Source organism: Sus scrofa, chromosome 1, assembly GCF_000003025.6.
Source record: "Sus scrofa isolate TJ Tabasco breed Duroc chromosome 1, Sscrofa11.1, whole genome shotgun sequence".
NCBI classification, from domain to species: domain Eukaryota; kingdom Metazoa; phylum Chordata; class Mammalia; order Artiodactyla; family Suidae; genus Sus; species Sus scrofa.
This window is the reverse complement of record NC_010443.5, coordinates 238,665,321-238,680,757: the sequence shown is the minus strand read 5'-3', so window position 1 is coordinate 238,680,757 and position 15,437 is coordinate 238,665,321. Positions and strand designations below refer to the sequence as shown.

At 49.8% G+C, this 15,437-nt stretch overlaps 1 protein-coding gene across 6 annotated transcripts in view; it reads left to right on the top strand.

Moving 5' to 3' along the window:
* SLC25A51 (solute carrier family 25 member 51) overlaps positions 13,146-15,437 on the top strand; it is a 29,331-nt gene continuing 27,039 nt past the window's right edge. Inside the window, exon 1 of one of the 6 annotated variants that reach the window (XM_021100847.1) lies at positions 13,146-13,422. The gene's annotated coding sequence lies outside the window, so the exon portion shown is untranslated. 6 annotated transcript variants of the gene reach the window in all.

The window sequence follows — 15,437 nt, the reverse complement described above, 5'->3', positions numbered from 1 at the left end:
GAGGGGGGCAGTGCTTACCTGCTGGTTTTGCTCCCAGAGCAAGATGTGTCTCCTCTGGGCACACGTGGTGTGACAGGCTCCGGGGGAGGCAGGCAGAGCCCCTGGCATAGGGCTGAGGCAGCCAGTGGAGCCAAGGGGTTTTCTTTGTCCCCTGAGAGCCAACCTGAAGCAAGGGGCGAGCAGCCACAGCGATGACAAGTCTGTGTTAACCCCTCAGGTGCACAGCACCCAGCGGTCCCTAAAGGACTCCCGTTATCTTGTCCTAGTCCGTGTTCCCCAGTGAGGCATTTAACAGGGAGGAGGGGAGGCCCTTCAGCCCAGATCGACAGGCTCTGTGGCCAGTGCTTTGGCTCCACAAGGCCTTGCTGTCACCCTGCTCCTGGGGGAAGGCAGATCCTGACTTCTCGGGGGACGTGGAGTCCACGCTTAGCCCTCACACACTCCCACGCTACACCCCTGTCTTGCCCCTGCCCTTGACCGGACCAGGGTCCTTCCTGCAGTCAGAGCAGACCCTCCATAAGGTGGCTGTTAGTCAGCTCCCCTTCCTTTCCTGCCCACCCACTACCACCACACCACGGTTTAAATGCCGTGGAAGAAACAGAAGATTCCCACCTGGCAGCATGAAAGACGTGGTTTCCACCTACTGAAGGAGGTGCAAGGAATCTAAACACAAGAGTTTTTGGCGTCTTCACCAAGCATCCGTCATCCTGCCTGCCAGCGAGCTGAGCTGAGTGGAAGTTTGCTGATTGTGGTCCCCAGCAGGAGGGGGGCTGTGTTTCAACATCACCGGCACAGCCAGGCCTTCAGAGATCCGTGTTCCGATTAGAGAGGAGGCCCAGCTTAGGGGAGAGGACTTGCCCCGGCCGCCTGTCAAGCCAGGGCAGGGCAGGACTACAAGCCCTACCCCTTTAGGTGGCTGCTGTGGATTTTCAGGGGTTGTGACCAAAGCTGTTTCCTTGGCAACTGCTTCCTGCCCAGTCTGCCTCTTGGGTCAGCCTCCCGAGTCCCTGTCTCAGTCCAGGTGGCCCCAGCCCCTTCCACCCTTGCATCCCACAGGCGCATCTGCCTGGTGGTTGCCTCTTTCCCTGTCTGTGGCCTGGGTCCAGACCTGGGTCTGGTCTCCAAAGCCTCAGTCGTGACCCTTCGCCTGTTTTGCATTTTCCAAAACATCCTCTGAAGCAAGAGTACCTGGAGTGATTCATGCTTTCCTCTTTTTCTTTCTTTCTTTCTTTCTTTTTTTTTTTTTTTTCCTACTAGTGAATGAGAAAATGAGCGAGGACTTGGCACTTGTCCAAACAGAGGTACCAAAGGAGACTGCATCCCAAGGATCCGGTTAGAGGCTGGGGGTGTGGGAGGCAACCCGTGGAGCTGGGGTTGGGGTGGACTTCGAATTGGCTTCTCCTCCACCAGCAAGTGGGGAGGTCCAGGCCCCTTCTCAGTAGAATGTTCAGAGCGGATTTCTCCACAGAAAAGGCTCTGTCTGTGATCTGAATGTGAGGCTGCTTTGCCCTCTGGCCTTACCTTTGCTCTTTTGAGGGATTCCTGGGCCCTCCCTCCTTCTACTGCCTCCATCTTCCTGAAGTTTCCTGGGGTGGCCCAACCTTCAGCTCCCCTGTGTGACTGAGGCTGGCAGAGGAGCCAGCTTACAGGATGGGAGCTGCTGAAAGGAATTTTTTTCCTTAATTTTATGAACCTCTCCCTCTTCTTCCTCTAATTGTGACTGTTTCCTCTGTCGGCATGTATTCATGTTTTCTTGGACATCTAACAATTGAAACAGCTTTTCCCTTTCAGAAACACTCACATTCAGGTTACTGGCGTTAGTTTGGGTTTTGTTTTGGCTTTTTTTTTTTTTTTTTTTTTTAATCTGCTGCCAATTAAGGGGGAGGGGAGGAATGAGCTGGGTTTCTTTGGGAAAAAAAAAACTCCCTGCCTCATGATTTCTCGCCTCAGCGTTTTGTCTCAGAACACAACCTCCAGCCCCTAACAAGCTGCATTGTTCAGTCAGAGGACTGTAGGGTCTTTTCTTTCTTTCCTTTTTTTTTTTTTTCTTTCTTTTCTTTCTTTTTTTCTTTCCTTCCCCTCCATTGCCAGCTTCATTATGGACCATAATGCCCTGGCCACTTCAGCAGTAATGTCCTTGAGTACTGAGGAGTCAAGGCCTGTCAGGCAGCCAACCCCCCCCCCCAAAAAAAACAAGATGGTAGCCCAGAAAGAAAGGAGGCTTTGTGGGGAGAGAGGGCCCATCTGCCTGTCAGGAGGGAGGCTCCCAGCGCAGCCCTGCTCAAGAAAGTGGTGAAAAGGCTCCTCTTCAGGAAGGCTGGGCCAATCCCAGCGGAGCTGTGCCTCCCCTTCAGGGCGGCTCTGGGCTGGTGCCCTCAGCGGCCAGTGGGTGAGCAGAGGGGAATCTTGATGTAACTCCCAGCAGGGGCCTCGCATCAGCAGGTGAAGCCCTTGGCAGACACTCTGCTTCTTCTGCAGTCACGAGACCCCAGAACTTGATTGCCTTTCTAAGATTTGGAACACCGAGCTCTGGCCAGCTCTCCAGGACACTCTCAGGGAAGCAGTTGACATCACTTGACCAAGGATAGACAGGCAGGCTTACCGCATGCTCTCACAGACCCCAGGGACAGTGTGTGCAGAAACAATTGGGCAGACAGGACAGGCTGGCACTTGGAGTGGGCCCATCGATGCTCATGAAGGGTCCTTACTGGATCAGATGGTCATCCAGGAAACTGCCAACATCTGTCTCTTTCTGGAATTGGTTACCTGCAAGTTGTCCAGAGGGACCAGCACAGTCCAGAGCTGTTCATGTGGGAGCACCTTCCAGAACCCCACAGAGACCCACTCTGCCCCTCTCCTCAGAGCTGTTGTGTCACTGCCAGGAGCCTTGTGACTGCCACCTACTGCTAAAAAGTGACCTGTAAAGATCAAATTCTGCCTGATAAACTGTATGATAATGTATAATGTGAAGCTTTTAATATACAAGTGTCTTGTTTAAATGTACCTCACTGAGCATGCATGTTTATTTCTTTAAAATGCAAACGTGAGCCCCAGGATCTAGTTTGATGGCCTTCTTGCAGAAGCTGAAGTTCTGCCATCATCTCCCAAAGGCGGATCGTTACAGGAAAAAAAGGAACCTTCCTGCTTCCTAATTAGGAGGAAGCCAGAGCCCTAATGAGCTCATTAAATGAAAACAAATTAATTTGTTCAGCAAACATTTGTTGAGTGCCTACTGGTCCTCAGGCCTGGTGGATACAGAAGAGAATGGGACCCAACCCCGGCCCTCGGGAAGTTTCCAGTGTGGGAGAAAAGCAAACAGGCAACGACAGGTGATGTAATAGAGAGGGGCTGTGGGTGCCCAGATTCAGCGGAGTTGAATCTGCTTGCAGCAGGCAGGAAAAGTTGGGTCTTGGAGGATGAGCAGGGAGCCGAGAAGCCTGGTGTTCCAGGCAGAGATAGCAGGTGGATCATCGGGGGAGTGGACTAGGCCATAGTAGATGATGGCAAGGCCTCTGGGCAGCAGAAGAGTGGAGCAGGGCCAGGGGAGGTGGGTTCATCCCCTCACGGCAGGAAGCAGTTCTTGTTCTCCCTGAGGAGATGCTGGAGATGCTGGCCTGTTTTCTGGAGAGAAGCAGGCAGGCCGCACAGTGTCCCATTGCTGGTCCTCACCCCACCATCATCATGATGTCCTTACACACCTGAGGCAGGGAGGGCCCCGTAGGCTCTGCAGCCCCAGCCCCTCCCTCACACACAGGTCAGCACCTGAGAAGCCACAGGATCCCCCGGCACCATCCTGCCCCCACCTCGCCCTGGTGGAACTCACTGCTTCTCCCAAGGATGTGGCCCTCTCTGCCCCAGCAGGCCCCTGCCTCCCCCACTGCCCCCAGGCTTCAATGCCATATTCCAGTGACCCAGAAAGCACTCCTCCAACTCCTGAGCCTCTCAGAGTATGCCCCCTCCCCACCTCATAGTCACACAGAGCTTGTCTGGGGGGTCGGGGGGAGGCCTGTGTTCAAGGGAAGGCAAAGCCCTGGCATGTCCCTGGGCTCGGCCAGGACCAGGGGCCGAGGCCGAGGCCAAGGCCAGTGCTCTGTTGACTAGGAATATTTCCTGAAGCGAGAGGAGAAAATGTCTCTGATGGTCCCCTATAAACACCTGTTTTATGTTTGAGGAGCTTGACATTTCTGTTTTGGTCCAATTTAACAAACATTGAGCATGAACAGGGCCTGGGATAAGCTGGTGACCTGGAATAGGACGCTGAGCACAGGAAACATCTTCCTCAAAGAATTGACAGGAAGTGGTCAACTCCTGTCCCCTCCCCCCACCGCACCACATATCTGCACAGAGTCCCAGCAGCAGGGGCCAGAAGGTGAGGTCCAGAGAGGAAGTGGGTGGCCCAAAGCCACACAGCAAGTCTGTCTCCACCTGCCATGGGTGCTTGAGGGTGGCCAGCTCAGAGTGTTACCTTGACCAGTGCAGTAGCTCTGGGAAGCCTGGAGTAGGGGACAGAATCTATGAGTCAATTTCTTCTCTCCTGCTCACTCCGGAGTGGGAGCGTCCCAGTCCTGCAGTGTGGCATCCTCTCTGGCTGTGGGGGACAGTTTTGAAGGGACCCTGATCTGAATGGGCGGCAGTATATCACCAGTGATGTTCTTGCGCCCTCATGTGGTTTCCTTTAGCATTGCAGCCGGTCCCAGGCAGCGGGGAAGGCAGCTCTGTCACCTGGCCTGTTATAGAACCAAACTGAAGCCCAGGGAAGTAAGAGGCAGGGGTATAAACAGATAAATGGCAGGTCATGCAGCGTGGTGGATGATGGGGGTGGTAGGAGAGGTACAGACAGCAGAAGGGACAGAGGAAGTGACATCTAGGCCAGATATCACATGCAGGGAGAGGAGTCAGTGTAAGCAAGAGACAGGAGTTCCCTCTAACTCCCAGTCTCCCAACTGATTTTCACTTTAAAATCTCATTAATGTATGCTGACAGAAGGAAAGTCAGTACAGAACAATCTTTTTTTTTTTTTTTTTTTTGTCTTTTTGCTATTTCTTGGGCCGCTCCCGCGGCATATGGAGGTTCCCAGGCTAGGAGTCTAATCGGAGCTGTAGCCACCAGCCTATGCCTGAGCCACAGCAATGCAGGATCCGAGCTGCGTCTGTGACCTACACCTCAGCTCACGGCAACGCCAGATCGTTAACCCACTGAGCAAGGGCAGGGATCGAACCCGCAACCTCATGGTTCCTAGTTGGATTCGTTAACCACTGCACCACGACGGGAACTCCAAGTACAGAACAATCTTATGCAATATTTTTTAAAACTACTGACTTTCTGATGAGAAATTAATGTTTGCTTACTGAACGAAATTCGTATTTCAGGAAAATGTAAAGACGAACATTAAAATTACTCTAAACCCAAAGAAAAGTACTGTTAACATTTTCAAGTATCTTCTCAGTCTTTTTTTTCTATGCATATATACAATTTTTCCCAGCTTTATTGACATATAATTGACATATAATAATATGTCAGTTTAAGGTATACAAGGTAATTATTTGATATACATAATAATAATAATATGAAATGTTTATCATAAGAAAGTTGATTAACACATCTTTCACCTCACATAATTACCATTTTTTGGTGTGTGGTAAGAATATTTAAGATCTGGGAGCTCCCGTCGTGGCTCAGTGGTTAACGAATCCGACGAGGAACCATGAGGATGTGGGTTTGATCCCTGGCCTTGCCCAGTGGGTTAAGGATCCAGCGTTGCCGTGAGCTGTGGTGTGCGTTGCAGATTCAGCTCGGATCCTGAGTTGCTGTGGCTGTGGTGTAGGCCAGTGGCTACAGCTCCTATCTGACCCCTAGCCTGGGAACCTCCATATGCTGTGGGAGTGGCCCAAGAAAATGGCAAAAAAGACCAAAAAAAAAAAAAAAGAATATTTAAGATCTAATGTCTTAGCAATTTTCAAGTATATAAAACATTACCATTAGCTATGGTTGCCATGCTGAATATTATGTATCACCAGAACTCATTCACCTTATAATTGGAGGTGTGTACCTTTTGACCAACATCTCTCCTTCCTCCCAGCCCCTGGCAACTACCATTCAACTCTGTTTCTTTTCTTCTTTTGGCCACACTGACAGCCTGTGGAGGTTTCTGGGCCAGAGATCTAAACCTGAGTCATAGCCATGACCTGAGCTGCTACAGAAGAATGCCAGATCCTTAACACACTGTGCTACAAGAGAAATCCTTCTCTGTTTCTATGAGTTTGTTTTTTGTTTTTTTTTTATAAAGATTCCATGTATAAGTGAAATCATATAATATTTGTTTCTCTGATAGTTCACTTAGCAATATTACCTCAAGGTCCATCCATGTTGTCAAAAACAGTGGGATTTCCTTCTTCTGGGATATATAATATTCTGTAAGAAGTGTATATACGTATAAAGACATCTCACATTTTCTTTACACATTCATCCATCAAAGGACGCTTAGGTTACATACATTGTTTTAAACAAAATGCTGTGCTTATATAGTTTTGTACCCTCCATTTTCTACTTAAAATAGTGTCATGTGCTTTTCCTGCCTGCTATTAAATCTCCTATGATATGATCTTTTTTCTTAGCTGTATCATATAAGTTAACTTTAGTTAACTTCAAGTTTTTGTATAACCAGTTTTATAAGAAATAGCTTTGTTCAGAAATCACTATCCATATTTCTGGTTTTTTTGGTTTTTTGTTTGTTTGTTTGTTTGTTTTTTCTTAAGGAGGAACTCATAAAGGTGGCATTACTGGATCAGAGACTAAGTACATCTTTAAGGTTTCTCATCCTCCATGGCCATGTCTAGGGTACCCCCAAGAAGAGCCATTTGGTTGCCTGAGAGATCTGTCAGCATCTTACATTTGACCTAAAATATGAGGTTTGAGCCAAGCAGTCTTCTTTCATCAAAGACAGCCTGAGTTCGGGCATGGGGGGCCATGGGGGCAGGATAGGAGGCTGTGGGCTCTGCTTGTAGGTGACAAATCATCCCAGTCTGACCAGAATGGAGGAGCTTTCCAGTACGCAGGACTCTTGGCACCAAAACTGGGATGGTCCGAGGCAGACTGAAACCGTCACTTTATCTACCAGATCCTGCGTCACTTTGAGCAAACCCCTTACCCTCTGCCCCTGTGAGGGTGTTATCTGGGGCCGCAGCTGGGCAGTGTGGGAGGCAGCTGAGAAGAGACACTGCTGTCATATCTTAACTCCATCCTTTCCAGCTGTGTGCTCCGGGTCAGGTGCAAAAAGCTTCCATTTCCTCCACCATAAAATGGCACGGGAGGTGACCTCTGGGGTTACTGCCAAGATTACACACAGTGTTGGCTGAATGCTCCAAGCACGCCTTAGCTGTCATCAACCTTCAGACAACATCTGCTGGGATGAGAACAAGGTGAGTTTTCATAGGACAGGCAGGGGCCATCACAGCCACACGAAATTTCAAAGGAAAGAGGGTGTGGGGTTCCACGGAGGCTTCCTGTAGGAGGTGAAAGTGGAATCCACCTTACAAATCAAAAATGCCCCAAACCTACTGAACATCATGAAGTAAAGATCCTTAGTCACTCAAGATCCTTTTCCTCTCCAGATTGAAGTCCAGAGCTGCTCTCTTCATTTCCCCACCTCGGCATCTTCTGCGTCCCAGCTTTATTTCAACTAATGCGAACGTAGTGTAATTATTATGTAAATGATAAGCAGATGTTGTTTCCACTACTTAAATAATTACATCTGTTTATTTCTTTTTTTTTTTTTTTTTTTTTTTTTTTTTTTTTTTTTTTTTTTGTCTTTTGTTGTTGTTGTCGCTATTTCTTGGGCCGCTCCCGCGGCATATGGAGGTTCCCAGGCTAGGGGTCGAATCGGAGCTGTAGCTGCTGGCTTACGCCAGAGCCACAGCAACGCGGGATCCGAGCCGCGTCTGCAACCTACACCACAGCTCACGGCAACGCCGGATCATTAACCCACTGAGCAAGGGCAGGGACCGAACCCGCAACCTCATGGTTCCTAGTCGGATTCGTTAACCACTGCGCCACGATGGGAACTCCTGTTTATTTCAATATTAAACCTATTTGTTGTATTTGTTTAAACACCAAATCTTTGCAGTGTCTTTACTGCTTAAATATTAAACATGTCTCATGTTCATTATTTGTCTGTCTCCACCCACTAGAAAGTGGATTCCACACAAGCAGGAATCTCGGAGAGCTCCTGGCACATAGTAGGTGCTCAGTGAGTATTTGTTAAATGACACAATGGTAATAAAATTTCCATTTACAGAGGGCTGTGTGTGCCCTTCTGGTCCCCCCTGATGAGACCCTGCACTGCAGATGAGAAACAGAGGCTTAGGAGGGGGCGCCCTGGAAAAGCAGGTGTTAGCTGTAGCGCTGGGGGCCCGGCACTCCTGCTCTGTACCTCACGCCCCAGAGGAGAGGCACAGCCTAGAGGTTAGCAGGATCTTGAGGGAACTACAGAGTCCCTTCGTCCTGGGAGCAAGAGAGAAGGGTGACGTTTAGAGCTTCTGGTGACCTTGAGCTCCACTGCCCCCTCCACACCCATGTGTGAAGGAGGATGAGCCTCTGGGTCTGCCTGTCATTGGGGTAGCCTCGCTCAGGGCAGCAGAAGATGGGCTCAGCAAGGACCCTCATTCAGCTGTGCTTCTGTTCTCAAAAATGGTGGAGGTGATGAGGTCCCTGCCTCACTTCTCGCTACCTACCGAACCCGAGCAGGTCACAGGACTTCCCTGAGCACACAAATGATGTGAAAACCACAGGGAATAATTCTCACGTAACTGCTTGGAAACCCCAGAGACCATTGTGCAAATGTTTGATGTTATTTTATTGACTCAGCCCTTGCTAGATAAAAATGTGTTTGTATTTCACAAGTCTGTGTCACTTAGATACGAAGCGAGGTGTTCCACAATCCCACCCAGAGGTCAGCAATCATTCTGAGCCCTGAGAGCTACCAAGGGGCATAGGCCCTGCCCAGGTGCTCCTGGGACGGAGGCAAAGTTGAGGGACGGCAATGAGGTCCAGGAGAACGTGACGCTGGGGGTCTCCTTCCTCATCCTCCTCCCCATCCCACGCTCTTTCTGGGCCCACCCTGTATAAGTTCTGGTTGTGCTTTGGGGGTCACATCTTCCAGGTCACTTCCTGATCAGAGCAAGTGCATCTCTGGCCTTCTCTGGACACTCATAGCACTTGCGCTGACCAAGCGCTGACCATTTCTCCCTAGGACTAGAGCCCAGTTTACTCTCTGGGCTGCAGGCCCACTCACTCACACATTCCTGAGCCCTGCAGAGCCCTAGGTTTCAGAAGTTAGGTTACTGTAAGGGTCAGAATATCAAAATTTACTTATTTATTTATTTATTTATTTTTATTTTTTTTTGTCTTTTTGTCTTTTCTAGGGCTGCACTCGCAGCATATGGAAGTTCCCAGGTTGTGGGTCGAATTGGAGCTGTAGCCGCCGGCCTACGCCAGAGCCACAGCAATGCGGGAGCTGAGCCACATCTACGACCTACACCACAGCTCACAGCAATGCCGGATCCTTAACCCACTGAGCGAGGCTGGGGATCAAACCCGCCGCAACCTCATGGTTCCTAGTTGGATTCATTAACGACTGAGCCGTAAGGGGAACTCCCAGAATATCACTTTAGAGCTGTTGTTTGCCCAAAATTGTCTGAGAAGAATCACCGGAGGCTTGTTTTAGACATAGGCCAACTGGCCTCTCCCTGGGAAATTCTGATTTCACAGTAGGTCGGCTTTTCAATCTGTCAAGGGCATACAAGCCCCAAAGGACAGCCTCGTGGAGGAGCTCTGTAGGCAGTGAGGTCAGGGTCAGGGAAAGCAACAAGAAGCCCCTGCGTAAGCTGAGCCATTAAGGGGGAACAGGACTTTGCCACGAAGCAGGCAGGGCCTCTGAGGTGCAGAGGACAAAAGGTACACCGGGAAGCGAAAGTTCAGGGGAGGGAACCGGTAGCAGCTGGCCTGTGGCTGGAGCCTAGGGGTGTGAAGGGGTGTGAAGGGGAGTGACGAGATAGGCTGAGAGGATTGCAGGGGCCTGGGAAATGTGACCTAAAGGGAAAGGAAGGTCAGTGACCTCCGACTAGCAAAAGAAAACCGGCAGGTGACCTTATCTGGGCAGAGCCACTCACGGTAGCCAAGAATCCAATGACGACAGCGTGAGCAAAATTCTTTTTGTGGACATAACGGTCCATGGAGCCTGAGTGCACTAGACAAGTTTCTCGAAAGCATTTTGGTGACAGGGGAGTGGGAATAGAAGGTGCTCAAGCAAAGATCCATCAGCAATATTCCCATGGTCCTTTTTCCAAGATCTCAGACCCTCTCCACCAGCATTATTTATTTATTTATTTTTTTAGGGCCATAGGTGCAGCATATGAAGGTTCCCAGGCTAGGGGTTGAATCAGAGCTACAACTGCCGGCCTACACCACAGCCACAGCCACAGCAACATGGGATCCGAGCCGCGTCTGTGACCTACACCGCGCAGCTCACGGCAACGCTGGATCCTTAACCCACTGAGCAAGGCCAGGGATCGAACCTGTATCCTCATGGATAGTACTTGGGTTTGTTTCTGATGAGCCACAGTGGGAAGGCCCTCCACCAGCATTTTATTTGGGCAAACACCCTTTCTGCCAAGCCCTGAGTTGGAGGGCCAGAAACAAGTCAGACAGCTCTGCCCTTGTGCGAAAGGGAGACACCTTCATGAATGGTTATGACATAGGGAAGATGTTAGAACAGCTCCAAACTTTGTGCTGTGGGAAGGCAAAGGCCAAGAAAAACCATCTTTGCCTGGGGTTGAACAGTGAATGCTGTTGGGGGGAGAAGGAGAAGGGCCTTAAAGGGCTAACATGTTTGACAGCTGAGAATGGATGGTGAGAAAGGGGAAAAAGGCTTAAGTGACAGGAGGATTTGCAAAACACGGAGAAACTGAGCATGGCTGAAGCAGAGAATGTAGCTGGGGATGTGGTGGAGAGACAGGCAGAGGGGGTAGGATGCCGAGAGCCCGTGAGCCAAGGCAAGGAGTTTGGATTTGCTGGGAGAGTGGGGGAGAGGGAACCATTGGAAATTTTTAAACTGAGGAGTGAGATGATCAAAGCTGGGTTAGAGGATATTCTCTGACAGCTGATATGGAGGCTGGAGGTGTGCAGAACAGTTTAAGAGACTGAAGAATGAATGTAAGAATGAGTGGGTGAGGACAGAGAAATGAAAGGTTAATTTTATGATGATTCCTGAATCAGAAAACAGAGGGTTTTGTTTTTTGTTTTTTTTCCTTTTCTAGGGCTGCTCCCTCGGCATATGGAGGTTCCTAGGCTAGGGGTCTAATCAGAACTGTAGCTGCCGGCTTACACCAGAGCTACAGCAACGCGGGATCCGAGCCACATCTGCGACCTACAGCACAGCTCACGGCAATGCCACATCCTTAACCCACTGAGCGAGGCCAGGGATCAAACCCACAACCTCATGGTTCCTAGTTGGATTCCTTAACGACTGAGCCATGACGGGAACTCCAGAAAACAGAGGTTTTGACCTCCAACATTCATATGCCCAAGAAGAGCCAAATAAGCATGTAGGAGGGTTCTGACAAGGAACCCAGTGCTGGAGGGGCAGGGGCCTGCGCTGTGACCTACAGCATAAAAGAAACAGACTGGCTGGGCTCCAGACATGAGTGTTCCTATCAGCTTGGGATTTCCTGACTCTTTTGAGTCTTTTGTGCCCCAATTGTGTGTTTAATTTCAATCTCTGCCTCCTCTTCGGGTTTTACCCTAGGAGAAGAACCTCTCCATTCTAATTTGAAATGAATTATTTATGCTTATGAACACACTGGCTGCCTGCCTGGTTTATTTATTTTTTGAATAATACAGCTGATTAGGGATTCACACAAGACAGGGCAAACATAATTCCAACGTAAATGCCCTTCCCCAACTGCTGCCCAATTTTTAATCACTCCAAACTACTGTGTGGCCTGGTCATTATCCTGTGGAGCCTGAAATCTATCCCCGAACCCTAATCAGATGCCCGGTGCCTGCACTTGAAAGTCAAGATCTGCCCTATCAGACCTCACCACCTGTCCTTGACAACCTTATCTCTTGCCACTATGAGTTTCTCCACTCATCCAAATTCCATTCATTCATCCTCCAAGGCCCAGTTCAAACGCCTCCACCCTGTGAAGCCCGTCCTGGTTGTCCCTTAAGGGAAGAAGCCCCTCATGCATATAAACTTCCAGAGTTTTTGTTTTTATATCCTTACTTGGATTCTAAGTTCCCCCCAAGAGAGTTCAGGTGAGGACGATGGCACACAGTAGGTACCTCTGGAGAGTGTGTGGTGAAATTAGGTAGCATGGTTTCCCACACCCCAAGAAGCTGTTTATCAGGCCAGCTCAGGCAAACTGGACACAATTTTGGAGTCAATATCTACAAAATGCTCTCAGGGGAAGTGACCAGGGAGAGCCATCAACCTATACCCATACCCTGACCAGTGTTTCATGCCAGGTGAGTTGCCTATTTGACAAACCCCACTTAAAGAGCATACACCTCACAGATCTGATGAGCCTCCTGTAGAGCCTCACTCTCCTTCAACGCCTCACATCTGCGTGCCTTCCAGTATATAAGGTAGAGTCAGATCATTGCTCCCAGTGCTTGTTACAGGGGCCAAGGGCTGCATGTAAGGCAGGTGTTACTTTTCAGGATCTGGGGCTCAGAGACATGTCCAAAGTCACTCCCAGGAAGGGTCAGGACTATGATTTGACTTATGCCTCTTAATTCTCAGTGCAGTGGCATTCAATGCGTGCAAGTTGTTTGAGGTTGAAAGGAAACAGGGTTTTTAAATGACTTGTATAGTCTAAAGCACACACAGGTGTTCTGTGACCTGCAGTAATAGCAGCTGACAATATGCCACTCCGAGGGTTCAATGAAAGCTAACCAAGGCTACAAGGGGAGGGAGGCGGAGACTTTCAAGGCCTCAGCAAAGGCGCGCTTGCAACCCACAACTGTCAGTACCCAGGGGTCCTCCCGGCTACCAAGCACTAGAGAACGCGTTGGCTGTTTCTGGTACGGCAAGGCCACCGTAGGGCACCCACGGTATGGCATTCCATCCAGCGGAATCTCAAAGCCCTACGACAGATGTGATGGGTGACCCCCCAAGTGCCTTCGCTCGCCGCACAGCTGCCAGGGGTGGGCAGGCGTCCCCTCACCCTCCGCAGGTTTAGAGGGAGGCAGCGCGGCGTAGTCTCCCTCACGTGACCGGGCTCGGCAGCGTCCAGCGCGTCACGCCCCGCCCCGAGCTCTGGGGTCGGTCAATGTCTGCGCCTGCGCCGGCGCCGGCTGGGCTCGCGGGCTGGCCTACCTGCGGGCGGGCGGCTACCGGGCGCGGAGCCGGGCCCGCGGCGATGGGTGAGTGTGGGAGGCGGGTGAGAGGGAAACGCGGGGCTCCCCCGGCCTCAGCAAGGAGTGCCTGGAAGCACGAAGGAGGGTCCGAGGAGGCCGTCTGCCGCGTCCTCTGGCCCACCTACCCCTCAGCGCGCGCGCGCGCACTGCGTCCCCTCCGCCCCACGGCGCGCCCCGCCACTGCCGCTCGTGCCCTCCCGGGTGGGGCCTGCAGCCGCAGGGGCCGGCGGCCGCCGGGTTTCGCTGAGCCAGGGGCGCTGTCCGGCTGCCGGAAAGAGCTTTTCCGGTGGAGGAGGCAGCGCGCTCTTTTGGGCGCGCCTGGGGCGGGGAGGTGCCTTCTGCCGCGCACCTAGAGCGGGGCGGGAAGGGTTCTTGCTTTGCCTGCGCGGGAGGGGAGCGGCGCCGGCACTGCGAATGGGCCCCGGACCCCTTATTCTGTCCGGTGTCAGAGACGGAAGGGGCTTTGGCGAACCCACCACCCTCCCCTCCCTCTTATCACACACTGGGGAAATGGACGCCTGGAGAATGGTAAGTTCAGCCGCACAACCAGACAATGCTTATTCTGCGACACCATGTTGCTTCGCGTTGTAGGAAACTTGTAGTACGAGGCTTTTTTTTTGGTCTGGTGGTGGTGATGGGATTATGTTGTTAATTGTAAATTTGTACCAATTATTGGGTATTAAGCTTATCTAAGTGGGGCGTCTTAAAGGCTATATTTACCCTTTTTTTGGCCCTATAACTGTATACAGCTGGTCTTAATCCCCACCTTCTGTTTCACTACGTGCAAGCTGTGAAACAGAAGCCCTTAGAGTAACGGTAGTGACCTTGCCAATCTGAGCTTCCTCTGTACTTGTTTTTGAAAGGGTTCCGTGAAAGCAAAAGGTTCTAGGACTGGTTAGGTCCGCGGGTGATTTCAGAGCACAGGTTAGGCGTTTTGGATCTGGAGTCACCTTGAGTGCATCTCAGGCAAAGATCACAAGCAGTCTCTTTAAAAAGCAGTGGACTTACCTGGTCTTTCCTTTGGTAGATTAAGCCCAGAGAAGTGGATTTTTAAATCATAGACATTGCTTTAAATTTATAGTGGCAAGATAGTGACCACTGGATCCCAGGTTTATCTTATGTGAATGCTGACTCAGACCTGCTGACTTGTAGGAGTTAACATCCTTGGAGAATTACAGTTGCCTTCTCCGTAGTTTTTGTACAAAGACCTTTGTGCTGGGTTCACAACTGTGTCTTATCCATGTGGGCTATAAATTATGGTGAGCATTTAGATTACACTGTTTTCTTTTACCATAAAAGTTTGACACTTGGAGTTGCTTGAAAGTCATCTTGATTAACTTTGCCTCCTTATGCTGACATAGGTCGAGTGTTTTAGGTAGCAGGCAATGTAAAATTATGGTATATATATGTTGCAATAAATTGGAGTGAATTATCCATGTTAAAGAATTTAAATATGTAGATCAGTTTAGCAAAGAAATTTAGTCATGTTCAAGTATAAATATACAAAATTTTTAATTTCATCGCTACAGAATACTCTGTACACTATCCTTCCTTCTCCTGGCTAAATTAAGAACCTGTTTACACTATCTCCTTATCTAGGAAGAAATGAGAGGGAAAGCTTTAAATCTGTAAAGTCCAGAAGGGTTTCATTGCATTCCTTTTCCCTATGTCAAGGCCTAGTTTTAAAAATCTGAGACCCTAAATGTACAATAATGTTCTTTAAATTCCTTAAAGTAGTTAATTGCAGTGGTCAGTAAATGACTGGCTGGGAGTTCCTCTGTGGTGCAGTGGGTTAAGGACCTGGCATTGTCCCCACAGACAGTTGGGTTGCTGCCGTGGCGAAGGTTCAGTCCCTGGTCCCGGAACTTCCATATGCTGCAGGTATGGCCAAAAAAAAAAAAAAAAAAAAAAAAATTTGCTAACTTCTGTTAGTCACAACTTTCTATTTGTTGAGTAACAGTCCCCATTATCACAAAGGATCATGACAAAACTAGTAGAAGTCACTTTAATTTGCAAAATTT